The sequence below is a fragment of the Halichoerus grypus genome, chromosome 11, assembly GCF_964656455.1.
Source record: "Halichoerus grypus chromosome 11, mHalGry1.hap1.1, whole genome shotgun sequence".
NCBI classification, from domain to species: Eukaryota; Metazoa; Chordata; class Mammalia; order Carnivora; family Phocidae; genus Halichoerus; species Halichoerus grypus.
The window spans coordinates 64,849,437-64,867,145 of record NC_135722.1 but is presented as its reverse complement, the minus strand read 5'-3'; the positions used below and the strand labels follow the sequence as shown (position 1 = coordinate 64,867,145).

Below are 17,709 nucleotides of genomic sequence, written 5' to 3'. Positions count from 1 at the left end.
TGCTCCGAGGGTTATGGGTTATTGTTAAGCTGCTTTTGTTTTTGAATCCCTACATGCTTTTTATTTACTCTTTTATCCGTTTTGTTTTTACATTGGAACCTTTTTATCTTCAACCCTCTCTACCCACTTCCATCACCTCTCCCCACGTACAAACATCCCCACATGCCTCTGCTTCCCAAATGCCTACTGAAGCCATTTCGAACCCTACATGGGACCAGTGGGCACCAACATCTTGACTTAAAGCCCCTCTGGAAAACAAAGACAACCTTACATCAGCAAACGTCAGAAGAGCCCCAACACCCAGGGACAGCCTTTGAGCCCATCATCACGTGGACTCCAGCCCAGCGGTCAGCTGATCGGGACCAGACGCACACACTCCCAGCGTAATTGGGAGGCAGGCAGAAAGCAAGGCTTAGTGTCATCAGACCGGTTGCCTCCTCCCCATCCTCAGGGCACCAAAGTGCTGATTCCTTGGGCCAAGCCTGCGCCCCATCCAGTTACACCAGGTTTCTCTGCCAACCTGTTTCAGCTGTGCCGCTGGAAAGGCTCCCTGGAGCAGAGCAAGGCCACGGTCTGCAGCTGGGTCTGCTTAGCGTCTCATCTGGCAGCCCTGGTGTGGTGCGTGGAGCACTGGGTGAGGAGTCGGGAGACGTAGTTTGGAGCCCTCACCCCCCGCTTCCTGGCTGACTCTGTAGGCAAGTCACTTAGCTCCTTAGTCTCAAGTCAAAGTGTGGGGTTGGACTGCGTGGCTTCTGTGATCTCTTCCAGCTCCAACCACTTAGGATCTATTAACCCAAACTCTATAACCAAGTTAGGAAGGAGATCTTTAAATGAGCCACAGTCAGTCACATTATGTAGCTGAGCCTGTTTCCCCACCTGTAAAACGAAGAGGGTCAAGTTAGAGCTGTAGCTCTCGGTGACTGCCATGCATTAAAAGCAAGGGGGAGCTTTAAGGCAGAATCCCCGCGGTGGGTCCCAGTTTGCTTTCCTTTTCAAAAGCTTGCCAGGGATTCTCATGGGCAGCCCAGGCCACAAACCACTGAGCTGGGTGATCCCTACAGTTTTTCCAGCTTGGAATTTCTGTGACTTTTGGGGTGGATAACCTGCCGTCCCTATTTTCCAGGCCACCTCAGCCTGGCAGTATATCGAAGATTAAGGTCATAATATAACAGAACCTCCATCTCCAGCTCACCCCTCAGCAAGCCTAACTGTTGAAGCTGCTGCCAGCTTCCTTCGTGTCTCATTCACAGGATTAGTGGAGGGGGAGGTGGGAAGGAGTCCCCCGGGTGCTTCCTTCCTCCTCCCCCAGTTTCCTCCTGAAGCCTCGGTCACTGCACCGAAGTCCTCCCTCTCCCAAACTGCACACGCCTCCCATGTCAGCAGTTGATTAGACAGGAAAATGCATCAGACTGAAGATGACCGAGCATTTGAGTGAGCACGTGACCAGCGTGGCCTGGCTCAATGTTGGAGTCCTTGTCAGGAATGTGATGGAAAAATGGGAGAAGTTCCGTAGGGAGAATTTGGCAATTAGGAAGAGAAATTAAGGCAAAAATGATGCTGTGGTTTAGACTTTAGAGTCGGGTCGTGGTAGACCAAAAGCAGATGCCAGCTATGAAGGAAGAGAAGAAAAGGAAGTAAATAAACAGATCTGTGGAGAGAGAACAGGGTAGGTAGGAGCAAGAGGAAGACGTAGATGGAGCGAGTGCCGGTCCCTAGCTTTCCACTCCAGCTCCATAAACTCTTTCCCCAGAGGTAACTTAAGTGAACGTCCACCTTAGGTCCCTCGAAGAGCCAAGCCGAAAAGGGGCTGTGAAATTAGATGGATCTGATTAGTGCCCTGATCCCCTTGTGAATTGGGTGGGTGGGGCGAACAGGTTAAACGTAGGGCATCACAGATTAGCGTGCTTTAGAATCACCCAGAGTCTCGGTAAGACGCAGATTTGAGGTGACCTGGATGTTGCTGGGGCAGGAACCACATTTTGAAAGCCACTGGATGAAAAGCTGGCAACAAGTTGCCCCCTGAAAACTTAATGGAGACCATCTGAAGGAAGCAGGAGCAGATACTTCCAGGCCCCGCTGGGCGTTGGTAGCAAAAGCTAGGAGTCATGAGACGTAAGCTTTGATCCCAGTTTTAGAGTTTTAGCAGTGTGACTGTCAGTACATCACTCCCCATCTCTGGGCCTCCATGTGCTCATCTATAAAACGAGAGAATTTTATGAGGGGATCTCGGGGGCTTCTTGCAGTTCCAACCCTTATAGTCTGTAAGTGTCGAGCAGACTAGAGCACTATGGCTATACATTTGTCTCTGAGTGTCTGGCATTGAAGGCAGGAGGATGTAAATTAGATGAAAACACATACTTTTCATTTTCTGACAAGAAAAAGCTTGCAGGCTTATCTGCAGAAGTGTCATTTTGCTGAGAGCTCTGACTCACATACGGGCCCTTCCCAGGCAGACCAGCTGGGCCATCCAGGGTCTGTCATGGGTTCTTCCGTGCTTGGGAATTGATGCTGGAAGAGAGCTAAGGAAGTGCCACGAGGAGTCCTTCCAAAGCATGAGGTGGTTCAGCACTTACTTGACACGAATGTCACATGGAGCAAGTTAAATGTGTCTGGATCCCACATCAGTGAAACACTCTGGAACAGAGAGATACAGAGGAGAGAAGGATCATTTTACTCTTGTGTCTGAATTACACTGCTTTCCATGCCTAAGGGAATTGGCTTTCTCTTTTGTAGAGGAAGTTTGAAGATTTACATTTAAAAAAAAGTGAGTTTGTACTTAACTGCCTGTGATCTGCCTGGGACCTTAGCATCCAGAAGGAGCATCCTACTGTTTAGGGAGGACCATTCCTAGGAACCCCTCAGCCATCCATGAGTTTGGGTGTGGGAGCTGCAAGTGAAGGTGGGAAAGATTGAGCTGCCCCGCAAAGATGCAGAGATTCTATTTTTCTGCTCAAGCTGGAAGAAAATGAGCTTTATTAACTAGAACAGGATGTTCTGGGTTTGACTTCCTTTAGCTAAAAGCAGATTTCCCTGGCAATTTAAACAAACTGATTTTTGTTTCTTTTTTATCTGACTCTGTCCTTTTCCTCCTTTGTCCCTGGCAATCCCAGCCATGGTGATCAAAAGAATAGGCGTGGGAGAATTTCCTTACTGAGAAGGAAATACGTACATACAGGCAGGAGTTGAGTAGACCTTTCCTCAAATAACCTTGATCTCTCATTAACCTGTAAAATGCACGACAGCTTGGGTTTGCTTATGCTAAGTTTAGTCCAAAGGGAATGGCTTCTGAAGAGATGCTGCCAACAGTGCAAATATTTTGAAAGGGTCTGGACTAGACGAAGAATAAAGGATCATTGGCGTAGAATTTCTTGAAGAAGAGTGAATTTCTGCCTTGCCAGAAAAGAACTCCATCACCAGCTGGTAGATTCCTAAAATCCACTATTATAGTCAGATCCTTGGATTGGTTCATTGCACCTACAGGAGTCCCCTCAAATTTTCCATGTGCCCTGGAGGGTTAACATTGAAAACTTTATCAATGAACTGGTTTCTTAGAGACTAATCTTAAACCAGAATTTCCTAAAACCATAGAGATTGTGGGCACCTGGGTGGCTCAAAGTGTTAAGCATCTGACTCTTGATTTTGGCTCAGGTCATGATCTCAGGGTCCTGGGATAGAGCCCTGAATCTGGCTCTGAGCTCAGCAGAGAGTCTGCTTGAGGATTTCTCTCCCTCTCCCTCCTCTGCCCATCCCCCGCCCCGCTCTCTCTCTCAAATAAATAAATAAATAAATAAATAAATAAATCTTAAACAAAAAAAGAGAGACTGGGAGTTAGGAAGGATAGGTTTTGTGTGAATGGGAGAGGGATGGGAAGGAATAGGTCAAGAAGATTCCATCTGGGATGCTGCAGATGGAAACAAGGCTCTGGCAGGGTGCCCCCATGTTATCTCAACATTGTCCAGAGGTTACTGGAGGGGAACAAGTGAAAAAGCCAAAAGAACAAAAAATAATGTGGGTGGTGGAAGACGGACTTCTCCAGCTTGACAGCACTTATCAGATGAGCTCCTCTCCTAAACCCCAAGCTTCAGGAGGGAAATGAACTGTGGTTTGTTCTTCTCTGTGTCTCCCAAGGTGCTAAGCATAGTACCTGCAGGCACTTAACCAGAGAGAACACTTAAAGACTGTCTTCTGATTAGGTTTAACAAGCATTGATTAAGCACCATCTTTATGGTTGGCCACCATCAAATACATGGAAGATCCAAATGGAATAAGATAGTTTATTCAAGGTCTCTGACCCTGAGGAGTTCACAAGACAGCTGAGAAGAGCATCTCCAAAGCAATATAAGCCAGTTAGTAAAGTGTGGTGGGGATTGTCTAGTTTACTCTGAAAGTATGCTGGTAATTCATTGTGGTGAGAAATCTCTCCACTGAATTCTTGGTTCTTGATCTTAACCTTGAAAAACGGATTTTGATTCCCCTTGGGAAGGTGGCCCAGTACAGTCCCTGGCATGCAAAGATTTAGTGGATGAGCTCCAAGCAGGAAAAACTGCATAAGTAAGACACGTGTCTGGAACAAGCCAGGAATCACAGACCCTCAGGACCGGGAATGCAGAAGACACCCCAGGTTGCCCCTTCCTCCTTCACAAAACCCTGGTCATGTTTTGTTTTGTTTTGTTTTGTTTTGTTTGTCAGTGATCTTTCTTTCCCCAAATGGCCATGTGCTTTGAGGAAGTCTTGGTCTTTCCCAGCACCAAGCAGTGGGTCCTAAATAATCCTGGCCAATCATAGTAAAGTCCTTTGGCCAGTGACAGTTCTGGCCAAAGAGAGGGGATGGTAGTCTGCCCGAGGACTTCTGGGAAGGTGTTTCTTGTCCCAAGAGAGCTCCTTCTTCCCGGGACATTTTCATGTCTGCGTGGGACGCATGGAACTGTGATGATCATCCTACAGTCGTGAAGAAAACAGCCCAGGGACCAGGCCAGACTCAAATGGTAATGCAGGCAACCTGTGTCCTTGGTGACATTGTTGAGCCACTAAATAAACAAATCCTGGAGCTGCCTTCCCCTGGACTTCTTGTTATATGAAATGAAGTTCCTCTTTCCAGTCAGTTGAGTCAGTTTTGTGTTGCCTGCCGCTGAACGCAGTGTCCCTTCCTGAGGGGATGCTTGAGTCACCTCTGTCACATAGCAGCAGCTCATGTTGGTTTATTCAGAACTTCCGATGCACCAGGCACTCTTCTAGGTGCTTCACCCATTTAGGCCCCACGGCATCTGTCTGTGGTAAGTAATACTATTAGGCCCATTTTCATGAAAAGGGAAACTGAGGCACTGCACATTGAAGTAACTACAAAAGGTTACACGTCTAGTACACGGGAGAGCCGCCCAGGCTCCAGAGCATACACCCTCACTGCTGCCTGCACGTCCTTCACGAGCCTCTTCCCTCTGGTGACTGAGCATGTCCGGCCGGAGGGCTCAGCAGGCCTGGCCCGCGGCCCATGCAGGCGGTGTGAGGAGCTCATGCCGCTGATGGGCTGGGGGAGGTAGGGCTGCTGTGAGGCGGAGGGCGGGGTTGGGATTCCATTAGTCCGAGATCATGGTGCACTTCCGAGTGGGGGACTGTAACAAAAGTGTTTTCCTAAAAGGATAATTCTTGAGGACTCAAGAGGAGAGGCCACAGGACACTGTTGTCTTTATGGAAGCACCAGGAGAGCAGAGGCAGAGAGGCTCCTAGATGTGGAGATGAAGGTGAGGAAGAGGACCCTGCAGCTCTCGGATGCTGGTGGATGGGGTGGTAAAGGGAGAACTGTCAGATCCGAGGGTGTCGGGGCATAATGGCGTTGTGGAAAGTTGAGATGGGCTCCAGAAATGGACGCTCAAGCTGGGTGACTACCACCACCTCCGCTGCCTTTCACTGAGTGGCCAGTATGGTGACAATCATGGTACCTTTATTGTCTCTGACTCTCACAAGCCCTGAGAGGTCAGAAGCCATGATTGTCCCCCTGTCACACAGGTTCGGAGGTCATGGGGGACTTGCCTAGAGCCATCGGGCTAGTGAGTGGCAGGGTTCAAACCCAAGTCCGTCCTATTCCAACGCCTCCCCCTCCTTCCTCATTGGAACTCCTTCTCATCCTGCATTGCTGAAACTTGGCATTTCTGAATCATGGGTCCACAAATATTCACACCCCCCGCCCCCAAACAACAGGGGCAAAGCCTACGTTCCGTAGACTGAGTGGCGTCCGAGGCAGGTGTCTGCAGGAGCCCCACGTGCGTCAGCTCGGCCTGAGTCTGCTGGGCGGTACCGTGTCACGGTGCCCTGTTAGAGCACAGCAGGGAGAGAGCCAGAGCTTGCACCTCGGCAGGTCACACCTGCACAGACAGAGCCTTTTAGGCAGGCAGCAAGGACACGCCAAACGCTTCACGGCTCCTGCCCCCATGACCCTCCTTGAGCTGGTGTCGGGAGTAGATGACTCCAATTTTAGAAGCACAGATGTTACCTGTGTGCCACTGGCAGCCCATTCCCCAAAAATCCCAGCCAGCACTCCACTCTGGGTTCTGAGACAGGCGGAGGCACTGGCCTCTTAAGAGGACTTTGAAAAGAGTTGCCACCTCTTCAGGAAGCCGCAGCTGGAGCCCTGTCTGTGAGGAGGCGGAACTGATTAGCTCTGAAGCCAGCCTGGGCTCTGTCTGCGATGCTGTAGGTTCACCTCCCTATGCAGCTATACATAGTGAGAGGGTCCTGCAGCTGGACATCAACCAGCTCAAACAAAGGCCCAGGGGTACAAGTCAGGGGAAATGGTAGGACTAGATCTCAGGTCTAGAGATAGATGTCCCCCCATCATTTGAATCAAGCTTAATTCATAATTATTACTTATATGTATAAAGTAGTTTGAAGTTTTAGAATGAATTAACATACAGTCCCACCAGCTGCTCTGTGAAACAGGTCAGCCCCTGTCACTTGAGGAAATGGGGGATTCCTAAGGCTGACTTCCCTAGGCTGTACAAATAGTAAGAGCTAGAACTGAACTGTTTCTCTTTGCCATCCAGGACTCTTCCCACTCTGGACGGTAAGCTTGTGATGGGCAGGAGCCATGTGTGTTTAGCTCACCATTGGACACCCAGCACCCAGCACAGAGCCTGGCATATGGCCTTGTTGGATGGAAGGAAGGTGTATGGAGGATCAACAGAATAGGAGCAATGATAGAAGAAACTTGCAGTCTCATTTTCCTGATGACTTCTAATAGAATCCTAGATGAGGGGCGCCTGACTGAGGGGCTCAGTCAGCTAAGCATTTGACTCTTGGTTTTGGCTCAGGTCATGATCTCAGGGTTGTGGGATCGAACCCCCAATCATGGGTCTCCCCACTCAGCAGGGAGTCTGCTTGTCCCTCTCCCTCTGCCCCTCCCCCTATGCTCTTTCTCTCTAAATAAATAATAAATAAATCTTTAAAAAAAAAAAGAATCCTAGATGAGTGAGATTCTATTACTAATGACTCCTTAAAAACAAAGATCTTTAACTCTATTAATTTTGTTTAAAATGCTTAGTGTCTTAAAATTTAACATTAATGTAAAAGATTATTTGATTCCTTTAAGAATCTTCAGCAGGTAGGCCTTCCAGGACCTGGGACAGAGTAGCGCTCAATAAGTGCCAGGCTGAGTGTTTCTGGAATTTAATAGAATGTAAAAGCTAAGCTGGGGAGATAAAAGTAATTGCAGAGTTTCTATGTTACTGGGATGATTAAAGAATAGAATTTATCCCCTTCTTTGCAAAATAACTTTATCCACCAATCTAGGCCTATCAGTTGGGAAGAAATCAAAAGCTAGAGTGGAATGTGGGGCGCCTGGGTGCCTCAGTTGGCTAAGTGTCTGCCTTTGGCTCAGGTCATGATCCAAGGGTCCCAGGATGGAGCCCTGTGTCTGGCTCCCTGCTCAGGGGGCAGCCTGCTTCTCCTTCTGCCCCTCCCCCCTTTTCGTGCTTGCACACTCTAGCGCACTCTGTCTCTAGTGTGCTCTCTCTCAAATAAATAAATAAAATCTTAAAAAAAAAAAAAAAGAGTGGAATGCAATTATGACCTACATTTCCAGAATCTTGGGTTCCAGAGGATTAATAACCATGTCCAGTCCTCATCACAAATGCGATGCAGTAGGTTTCACTTTCTGGCCAATGCGGGCTCCCCTGCAGGAGCCAGTCAGCACTTCCTGTGTGCAGCCTGGGCAGGGATGGAGATGTCAGGTTGTCATAGTAACGTTTCTACTGACCCAAAGAACAGATGCAGCCGGAGTGAACCTCCTTTGATCAAATGGGGGTGGGAGGAACAGAGTGGTGAGGAACAGAGAAACTTTTCTCTTTCTAGACAAAGATGGTGCAGGAAATTTGAATTTGAGTAATAGTAGAACACACTTAGGTAAGGTGCTGGCTAGAATAATTAAGATAAATACGCAATTAAGTTACTCTGATTATCAGACTGGGAGGTAAAACCTCTACGGAGGCTGGTGGTTTAAGACTTCTATAAAAGTCCACTTACTACAAATTACAGCCTCCAACTTTCTTTCCCAAGATTCTGATTCACTGTGTCAGGAGTGGGGCCCAAGGATCTCCATTGTGAAATTTCCCACAGCTCATTGTCCCCCCCAGGAAGTTTATTATGAAGTACACTGGCATCATATGGACCCTATTTTCATAAACTCTGCTCTGGGTAAACACAGAGCATCAGAAATCAAGTTGGAACAGACTCAGCTGTTCTCACCTGATGGGAAAACTTAGGGAAAATAAAGGCTCTTTCCTACTTAGTCCTAATTTAAAAACAAAACAATAATAAGCTACTTTAGTTAATATAGTGCACTTTCTTTTAACCTTACATTTTGCCAAATGCTTCATTAATTGACAGAAACCAGGAGTTTTCCCTTTGTCTGATGCCCTCACCCCAGGCCTGACTCCCACCTACCCTTTAAAACCCAGCCCTGGGCGCCTGGGTGGTTCAGTTGGTTAAGCGACTGCCTTCGGCTCAGGTCATGATCCTGGAGTCCCGGGATCGAGTCCCACATCGGGCTCCCAGCTCAGCGGCAAGCCTGCTTCTCCCTCTGACCTTCTCCCCTCTCATGCTGTTTCTCTCTCTCTCGCTCTCTAATACATAAATAAATAAAATCTTTAAAAAAAATAAAAATAAAAAAAAAATAAAACCCAGCCCTGATATCTTCATCTCTTGCCACCTCCTTTGTCACTCTCCTCCCTCCCTCACGGCAGAATGTTTTGCTCCTCCATCTGTGCACAGTGGCTTCTGCTAATACTCTGTTAATGAACTTATTACATTATTATTCAGTGGTTATTTACAGATCTGCTTTATCAGGCAGGGAGGTTATCAGACCATGTGTCTTAACTCATCTCTGTGTCTTTGTCCTTTCCCTTTCTGTCACTCCTGGCATGGCAGTTCCCTATATTGAATGAATGAATGCATATGAGCCCCATAAAGGCAGGAATTTTTGCCTGTTTTGTTAATTGAAATAAATATCCCGAGTGCCTAGAACAGTGCTTGTTACATAGGGGGGTCTAATAAGTAATTATTGAAATAGTTCATGAATGAGTGCTTCACCTCACACAAGCCAATAGAAAAGAAAGACTGGGGGACGCCTGGATGGCTCAGTTGTTAAGCATCTGCCTTCGGCTCAGGTCGTGATCCCAGGGTCCTGGGATCAAGCCCCGCATCGGGCTCCCTGCTCAGCGGGAAGCCTGCTTCTCCCTCTGCCTGCCACTCTCCCTGCTTGTGCGCTCTCTTTCTCTCCCTCTCTGACAAATAAAATCTGAAGGAAGGAAGGAAGGAAAAAAAAGAAAGGAAGGAAGGAAGGAAGAAAGACAGACAGACAGACTGGACCTGCTATGTTTGTCAGCATAACAGTAAAAATTATTCATAGTGTCATCAATATTATCACAGTCTCCTGAACAGATGAAGATCCCCATTAGATATTTCTGTCATCTAATAGTTTGGGGTTTTATTGCAAGCATATAGCTCATACCTACATAAATCAGATCAAGTCAGCTTTTCTTAGCCTTACTCATTACATTCTTCTACTAATAGTAAGCCCGGGATGCAAAGGATTCCCTAGGCTAGTTTACATGGAATAATAGGAAAAATAGCTTCCATGTATTGAGCACTGACCAAATGTGCCAGGCATTGTACTTTTTTCTGTATAGTTTTTCTTTTAATTGTCATATATAACTTTATTAGAAACGTTTCATTATCCCTATTTTACAGATGAGGAAACTGAGGCTCAAAGGTAGTCATTTGTCAAGGTCACTGAGCTACTAGCCAGAAGACTTGAGACTGGAGTCTATGTCTGTCTGAGCCTCTGCTCTTGAGCTTCACAGTAACACTGGTGTTTTGAGTTGAGTGGATCCAGTTGGGACTTACTTCTAACCAGAGAAGTATGCATCTTTCCCCAGTCATTTCAAAGTAAATACTTTCTTGTCCTTGAACATTCATGATCTTGATTTTTCTGAGACTTCTTCCTTTAAGGACATTTATGGTTGGGAGGCTACACTCGGTCAGTAGGACAAGTCAGGTCAGATGTCTCCCCACCCCCCATCCCATTTATCCTGATGAGTGGCCCTTTCAGACATTTGGTTCCAGGCACTTAAACTGTCTCTTACATGTGCTTCCAGGGATCAGGGTCCTTGAGGTTTGTACAAATGTTTTCCCAGTGAACTTTTGTCCTCTTGAAAACTGCATTCTGTTCTCCTTTATTAAATTCCAGCTTTCATGACTAATATGCGCTGATAGCTCTAGAAACGTTTATATAATAAATGAAAGTGGGCAGAGTCTTCCGCTTACAAATTGCTTCAAGATAGGATGCAGATGCCTGCTCATAGAATTGTCTCGTAAATGCTAGCATAAAATGGATGCGAGCTTTTACAATTTCAGCTCATCCTTGGCCTAGGGGCTGATGTGTTTCAGCAGATCTTGATGGGGTTCTGAGCTCCTAGCCCATTTCTCAAAGGCCACAGAAATGTTTGACTCAGTGGGAAAAACTTTGTGTGACTACTTCTCAAACCTGCTTTGGAAAAACAAACACATAGGATGTTTTTTGCCTCCCTATCTTGCACATACCTGTAAACAAGCAGCCCACTGGCAGGGCCTCTGAGTCAGAGGAATAGCAATTTCAGACTCTCAGGTTTGATGATTATTTGCTTGGATAAATCAGAAGTTCATGTTAGAACAGAGTCATGTTCCAAAACGCATACTGCCCAGAGACCCAGATTAACTAGCGTGCTTCTAGACGGCAGGAAGATGTTTGTTTGTTTTGTAAAGTGGAGGCATGTGTGGGTCTGTGCCATGTTCACGACCATAAAAGAAAGTGAAGAGTGTTAAGTGTGACTTCTCAGGAAAAGGGGGCCCTGAAGCCTCTGTGATTATTATTTTTGGAGGAGTAAATATTTCAGTAGAAAAAGAAACTCCTTTGTACCAACTCTGAGTTTTCTTGGCACATTTTAATATTTTCAAGTAACAGCTGAAACCACATTAACCTTCCCTGTTCTAATTGGAAGCATCTGTGAATTGTAAAATTAGAATTTTTCGATTCTGCACTGATTTGCTATTTGGACAGGGGTGTCCGTTTCAGCTGAAATTTCCATCTATGGGATGGTTTTATTTTTCCCTCCTGATTATAAATTGTCCAGTCAGCCAATGATGTGATGGAGATACGAGGCACTCTTCATCAGCTTTTCCATGTATGCGTGCTTTTTAAATGAAAACCACACTTTCTTCTTCAGCTATTTGTACACCTTATCAGGATCCTTTTGATTCAAAGAGAACAGATGGAGAAGTTCCCCCAATCCTTGGAATGTGACTCGAACAATTTTCTCCTGCCAAAAAGCATTCATAATCAATGACACCCGAGCAATATCTGAGATTTGCAAATTCTGGGGAGAAAATACAGAAAAATAATTAGAAAGTTACTCCTGTTTTTTTCTGCTAATAGAAGCCTGTATCCTAAGGGGCTTTGTGTTTTACAAATATCTCCTCAAACCAATGAGAGACCTGAGGGCACAGTGCCTTCTCGCCCACTTGCCTGTACTACTTAGGGTACTTGGCTCCGGGGTCCTACCTCGTCTCACCCAGCCTCAGTATTCTCATGTGTGAGTGGGAACCACACCTGCCTCCCAGATCTGCGGCTATGAGTAAAGGCTGTAGCATCTGTAAAATGTGCCCAGTGGGAGTGTCTGAGTCCGTTCAGTCGGCTATCACAAAATACCACAGACTGGGTGGCTGTAAACCACAGAAACTTCTTTCTCATGGTGCTGGAGGCTGGAAGCGTGAGATCAGAGTGCTGGCCTAGTTGGGTGAGGGCTCTCCTGGGTGGCAGATTTCTCCTTATCCTCACATGGCAAAAGGAGCCCAGGAGGCTTCTCCAGGACCTCTTCTAAGACACTAATCCCTTTTCTGAGGGCTCCATCCTCATGACCTCATCACCTCCCAGAGGCCCCACCTCCTAATACCATACAATGGGCACTAGGATTTCAACATATGAATGTAGGGGAGGGGGGACACATTCTGAGCATAGCAGGAGCTAAATAAATTTTGGCTTTTTTTCTTTCCTACTTTCTACACACGGTGACGGAGGTAAAAATGATGAGTTACCTGAGGCCAAGGATCAGACTTGCCAGGAGGTAAGACCAGCCTGAGGTTGGTGGGTCTACCACTGTTAAAGCTTCATCCTTTGTCTGGGTTCAACACCATCTCTGCAGCGTGTGGCACAGAGGATGCTGTCGACCTTTCCTGAAGGTTGAGAGAGCAAAAGACTGGGTGATTATAGCCACTTCACAGGTGCTCTGTGTCTTTCGCCAGGTTAAAATTAATGACATCACAGAGAAAGGATTCAAAATGAAGGCACCAGAGAGATAAGCTTGACTTTGCATAGTAGACACCCCACAAGTGTCTTTGAGTATTGAATTTAATAGACTGGACCTGCAGAGCAGTACGTTTTTGAAAGTGAAAAGGAAAACAAATAATAATTGTGCCAAGACACAGGCAAACCAGAATACGTAGTCAACCTGTCTATGAACCATGGTTCAAAATTCAGCGTCTCTTGGAGGGGAGTTGATATTCATTCCTTTGGTAAATATTTGTTAGGTTCCAACTTAAGATTTACTTGAGAGACTACTTTGCCAGCAACATTGTATTATTTTATTTAATGCGCACACAAACTCAGTAAGATGATTTAATTATTAAATTAATGATTAATTAGAGTTCCGTTTAAATAATAAGCAACTAATACTGAGGTTAAGTAATTTGCCAAAGTTGCCCAGCAAGTAAGGGTTGGTTAGAGCTGGGATTTGAACTGGGGTCTGTCTAGCTCCAAATCTGTGCTCTTGCTGCTATTCCATGGATTTCTTTCTTCCTCCTCCTCCTCCTCTTCCTCCTCCTCCTCCTCCTTCTTCTTCTTCTTCTCCTTTCTTATGCTATAAAAATTTATGAAAACTCCATCTTGGTTTTATCATGTGTTTTTATTACTCAGTTTCTCCTTTTGTACCTACTTGTTATGAACTACAGAATTGGTGTCACCAATTCATTGTCTTTTCTCATGTCTTTGCGTCCTTGCAGATAACAACTTGGAAAGTGCAGAGCTTGCTAGATTATGTTGTGGAATTCTAGATTTTTAGAGGTTATCTCATCTACCTTCTACATTTTTCAGAGGGGGAAACAGACTCAGAGAGGTCTGGTAATTTCCTCGAATTCACAAAGCTAGATAGAGTAGTGGAAACACTAGCACCCTTGTCCTGGCCGCTCCAGTCCCACCTTCAGGGAAGGAGAGAAAGGAAGAGATCATCTTTTTGGAAATCCCTTTCTGAAGGGGATAAAGTGTCCATAGGGCTGTATTAGGGGACCCGTGGAAATCAGTGGAAATGGTGGATTTGGTCTCTGCCCTTCTGAGGCTTCAAGTCTGCTTGGGGAAAATCATCCCACAGCAGCAAGAGGGAGGAAAATGGGGCAGTGGAGCCAAAGGGCCCTAGACTGAGGGCTCCAGGCCCAGCCCTGCAGCTCTCTCTCAGCTCTCTCTCAGCTGTCCTGGGCCTGCTTGTTCTGTGGTTCTTCCCATCTTCTAGCAATGTCTCAGTTATACCCCAGTGTACTTTTTTTTCCTGGTCTGCCTCCATCAGAAAACCCCACTGGATCAGAGGTAAGGTCTCATCCATCCTTGTTTCCCATGTGCCCAGCACAATGCGTGGTGCAAAGTAGAATGCATGGAGCCTGTGAAGGGGCAAGGCAGTTGTTAACCTCCAGCACAAGAGATCCAGGAAGCCCAGCCCACTCCAAGGTCCCCCTGAAGGAGTCACAGGGACAGGTGTCTCGGTCCTCACCTTTATGTCTAACTCCAAGGACAGGAACACTCCACATCACTTGTCATCTGGGAGGATCAGGAGGAAAGGGGGCCTCCACGGGGCTTTGTAACATCCCACCTAGAGGGAGACAGAATGCAAACAGGATGTGCTGTTCAAAGTATAGGAAATTAGCTAGGGTTGGTCAGTGGGTTAAAATAATCAAAATGTTCCTCAAGATAGAAAATAAAAACAAAGAAGGATCGTGAGCGGCCTACCACGAACTGATCCCTTACTTCAGCCACACTCCCTGAGGACAGTTGACAGAAGCAGGGAAGAATATGATTTTTGAGTTCCTCCCAGGCAGGGCCGGCTTCCTCACCTTGGCCCCAGGCTGGGCTGCTGCTGGGCTGCAGAGGCCTCGGGACTTCTCAGACCTACCTCTGCCGCTGTGCTGCTGGACCCTACCTGTAGCTTCTTGCTCTATTTCAGAGGATGGCTCTCCTTCCTGCCCAAAACGTGTCTGTCCTGGCAAAAACGTGTGCGCTGGTGGTTTCGTGGCAACAGGGAGCCTTTGTTCCAGAGGTGAACGTGTCCACCCCTCCTCCTGAGCCTGGCCTCGGTGGTTTGCCTAATGTCACGAGCCCTTTTTAATTAAGTCCTCCTTTTGTGGTGGACTTGGTGCCAAGAAACCTAAATGAATGTTGTCTATTGGAGTGGATTTTGCTAGGCCCCCCCACCCCGTTCTATTTTAGGAAACTTCTGAGGGTCACTCCTCTGCAGGCAGAGATAAGGGTTAAGAGTCTTTTTCTCAAGAAATAACATTCTCCTAAGTGAACGTTATCTTGGCTTTTCTTTCTCTTCCGTCTCACTGAATTCTAACATTCCAGAGGATTTTTCTGGCTCCTGATGGAAACTGGAGATAGTGATGTAATTGACAGGCCTTTGTTGGATGGAGGAAACTTCACCTGCACTTGCCCTTGCAGCATGCCAACAGACTCGAGCTCTCAGGGCTGTACAGGGAAGGAGTCGTGGTCGCCACCGCTCGTGGCTCCTGCGCGGAAGCTGGCGTGTCGGTACATTCGCTTCCTAAAGCTGCTGTAATAAAATAGCACCAACGGGGGCCTTAGAACAACAGGAATTTCTTGTCTCAGAGTTCTGGAGGCCAGAAGTGTGAAATAAAGGTGTCGACAGAGCTGTGCGTGCTCTGAAATCTATAGGGGAGGACCCTTCCTTGCCTCTTCCACCTCCCATTGTTTGCCAGCGACCCTTGACATCCCTTGGCTCATAGATGCATCAGTGCGGTCTCTCCTCGATCACCCTGGTCATTTTCTCCTTGGGTGTCCCACCTCTTGTTATGAGGACACTAGTCACGTTGGATCAGGGTCCTCCTGTGACCTCAACTTAATGATGGCTGCCAGCACCCTATTTCCAAATAAGGTCACAAGTACCGTGGCTTAGGATTTCCATATATCTTGTGGGGGAAACACAAGTCAACCTATAACTATTGGCTTGGAGTTTTTCTCACCTGGAAAATACCTGACTATGTTCTCAGCTTTTAGCCTAAGTCATCAATATCAGCTACCACTGACAGAGTACTTCTCACAGGCCAAGCACTCTGCAGTGCACCTTTACAAATTACTTCATTTAATCCTCACAGAAGGACTTTGAGGCAGGTATTACTATCTGCCCCGTTTATAACTGAGAAAATAAAGGCCGAGAGCTGCCTCATTTCGGCATCCACATTCTGAGCCACTCAGCATACCCAACTTTCTTGCTTTTGGGGTACCTATTGGGTGCCTGGTGCTGTGCTAGGCCTGGGGCTGGGGGGTGGGGGACAGCAGTGAGTGAGACAGATGTTGTCCTGACCACAGAGAACATTCAGTCCAGTGGAAGGAGATACACATTAAAGACGTGATTTCCCAAATGACAGGTACTAACTCGCACTGCCATAGCGCCATTTCCAGACAGGAATTCTTTTTCTCGGCTGTCACTGTCCGAGATCCATTGTAGGAACAGGACTGCTGAGACCTAGAGCACTGAGAAGTCCCGAAGAGCAGGAGGGCCCTCACCTCTGCTCAACCAGAGCTCCGACATTTTGTCTTACCTCATGGGCATCTCGGAGAGGTTTTGTTGAACGAGTGTACCCTGACTGGGTTACACTGCAGAACAAACAACCCTAAAAATCTCAACCCTTAAAGCAAACCGTATTCTGTGCTGCTGCATCATGTCCGTTGTGGGTCAGCTGGGCCTTGTTCTTTCTGTCTTCCTCCCTCCGGGACCGGGCTCCTGAAGTGGCCTCCTCTGGAACTGTACAGGTTGGCGTGGCGAGGGGAAAGAGAAGATAGTGACTCACACCCTGGCCCTGAAACATTTGCACCCCAAGGTGTCATGTCAACTCTGTTGCAGGGTGAACAGCCTGTCACAAATATGCCTGTCAGGCCACATGCTGTTAAGTACAGAGAGCTAGTGTTCAATGCAGTTTTGTTACACATCAATCCATTCCCTTCCCCATCTGCACATTCATCCCAAAACTCCTGCAGGAGGGGGTCGCCCCGCTTCTCTGGCCACTCCTTCTTAGCTCGGCCAGTGGGTCCTGCTGTCCCGGCATCAGCTAAGAGAAAATCTGGGTTCTGTTTCTAGAAACTGAAGTCAGAAAGTCCAAATTGTTGAGTCATAAATCAGGGGGACAGTGATCAATGTTCACTAACTGTTCTCAGCAGGGGTCCCCCTTAAACAGCAAACCTCCCAAGTCCATGTATAATATAATGTTAAGTATAGATAATTTATTTACTCATAACTTTTCAAGAATAGGCTGTATGTTATGTAGAGCAGGGCATGTATTCAGATAAGCCCCGGATTCCAGAGGTTGGCAGCTGGCCATATTCACTATAGGTATTTTTTCTTCTCTCAATTCCAAAATTGTTTCCTTGAAGTAAACAGGAAAAACTTGGGGAAGTCATCAATAGCCAAAGTTATTTCTGTTTTTTTCCTGTTCCACTGAATGACTATTAGCAGCGAGAGAGTCCCCGGAGTGCCTCTGTCCTAGTGCCTCTGTCTTTGCCCCACCAGGCATGGTGAAGGACACTCCGTGCCAACTACTCAGAGGAGTCATTAGCCTTGATGAATGTTCGGGTTACATTAGCTCACCGCAGGATGTTCAGCGCCTTGGGATCCCCCAGGGCAGCCTATAACTCACTCAAAAGCTGGAAATGCCTCTGCGTCTCAGCCCAAGTCTTCCTGGAGCTTCCCACCTTCCTGCCTCCTGTCGTGCCTCGGAGCAGGATGATGACATCACACCAGCTGTCAAAGGCAATGCTTTACAGGGCATCACTCATTTCGGGGGGTTCTGGCTCCTTCTCAAGGAAAGAAGATTGAAGCAGACCCAGCTGTGGACTCAGACAGCTCC

At 46.9% G+C, this 17,709-nt stretch overlaps 1 protein-coding gene and 1 long non-coding RNA gene across 3 annotated transcripts in view; one reads left to right on the top strand and one right to left on the bottom strand.

The window, feature by feature from the left end:
* Window positions 1-17,709, top strand: part of ME3 (malic enzyme 3) — a 196,770-nt gene that overhangs the window by 92,230 nt on the left and 86,831 nt on the right. The window lies entirely within an intron of this gene.
* Window positions 11,467-14,926, bottom strand: LOC118529334 (uncharacterized). Its single transcript, XR_013442692.1, has 3 exons — window positions 14,343-14,926; window positions 12,622-12,759; window positions 11,467-11,903 (listed from the first exon to the last, which is right to left on the bottom strand). It is a non-coding gene; the product is annotated as an uncharacterized LOC118529334 (long non-coding RNA).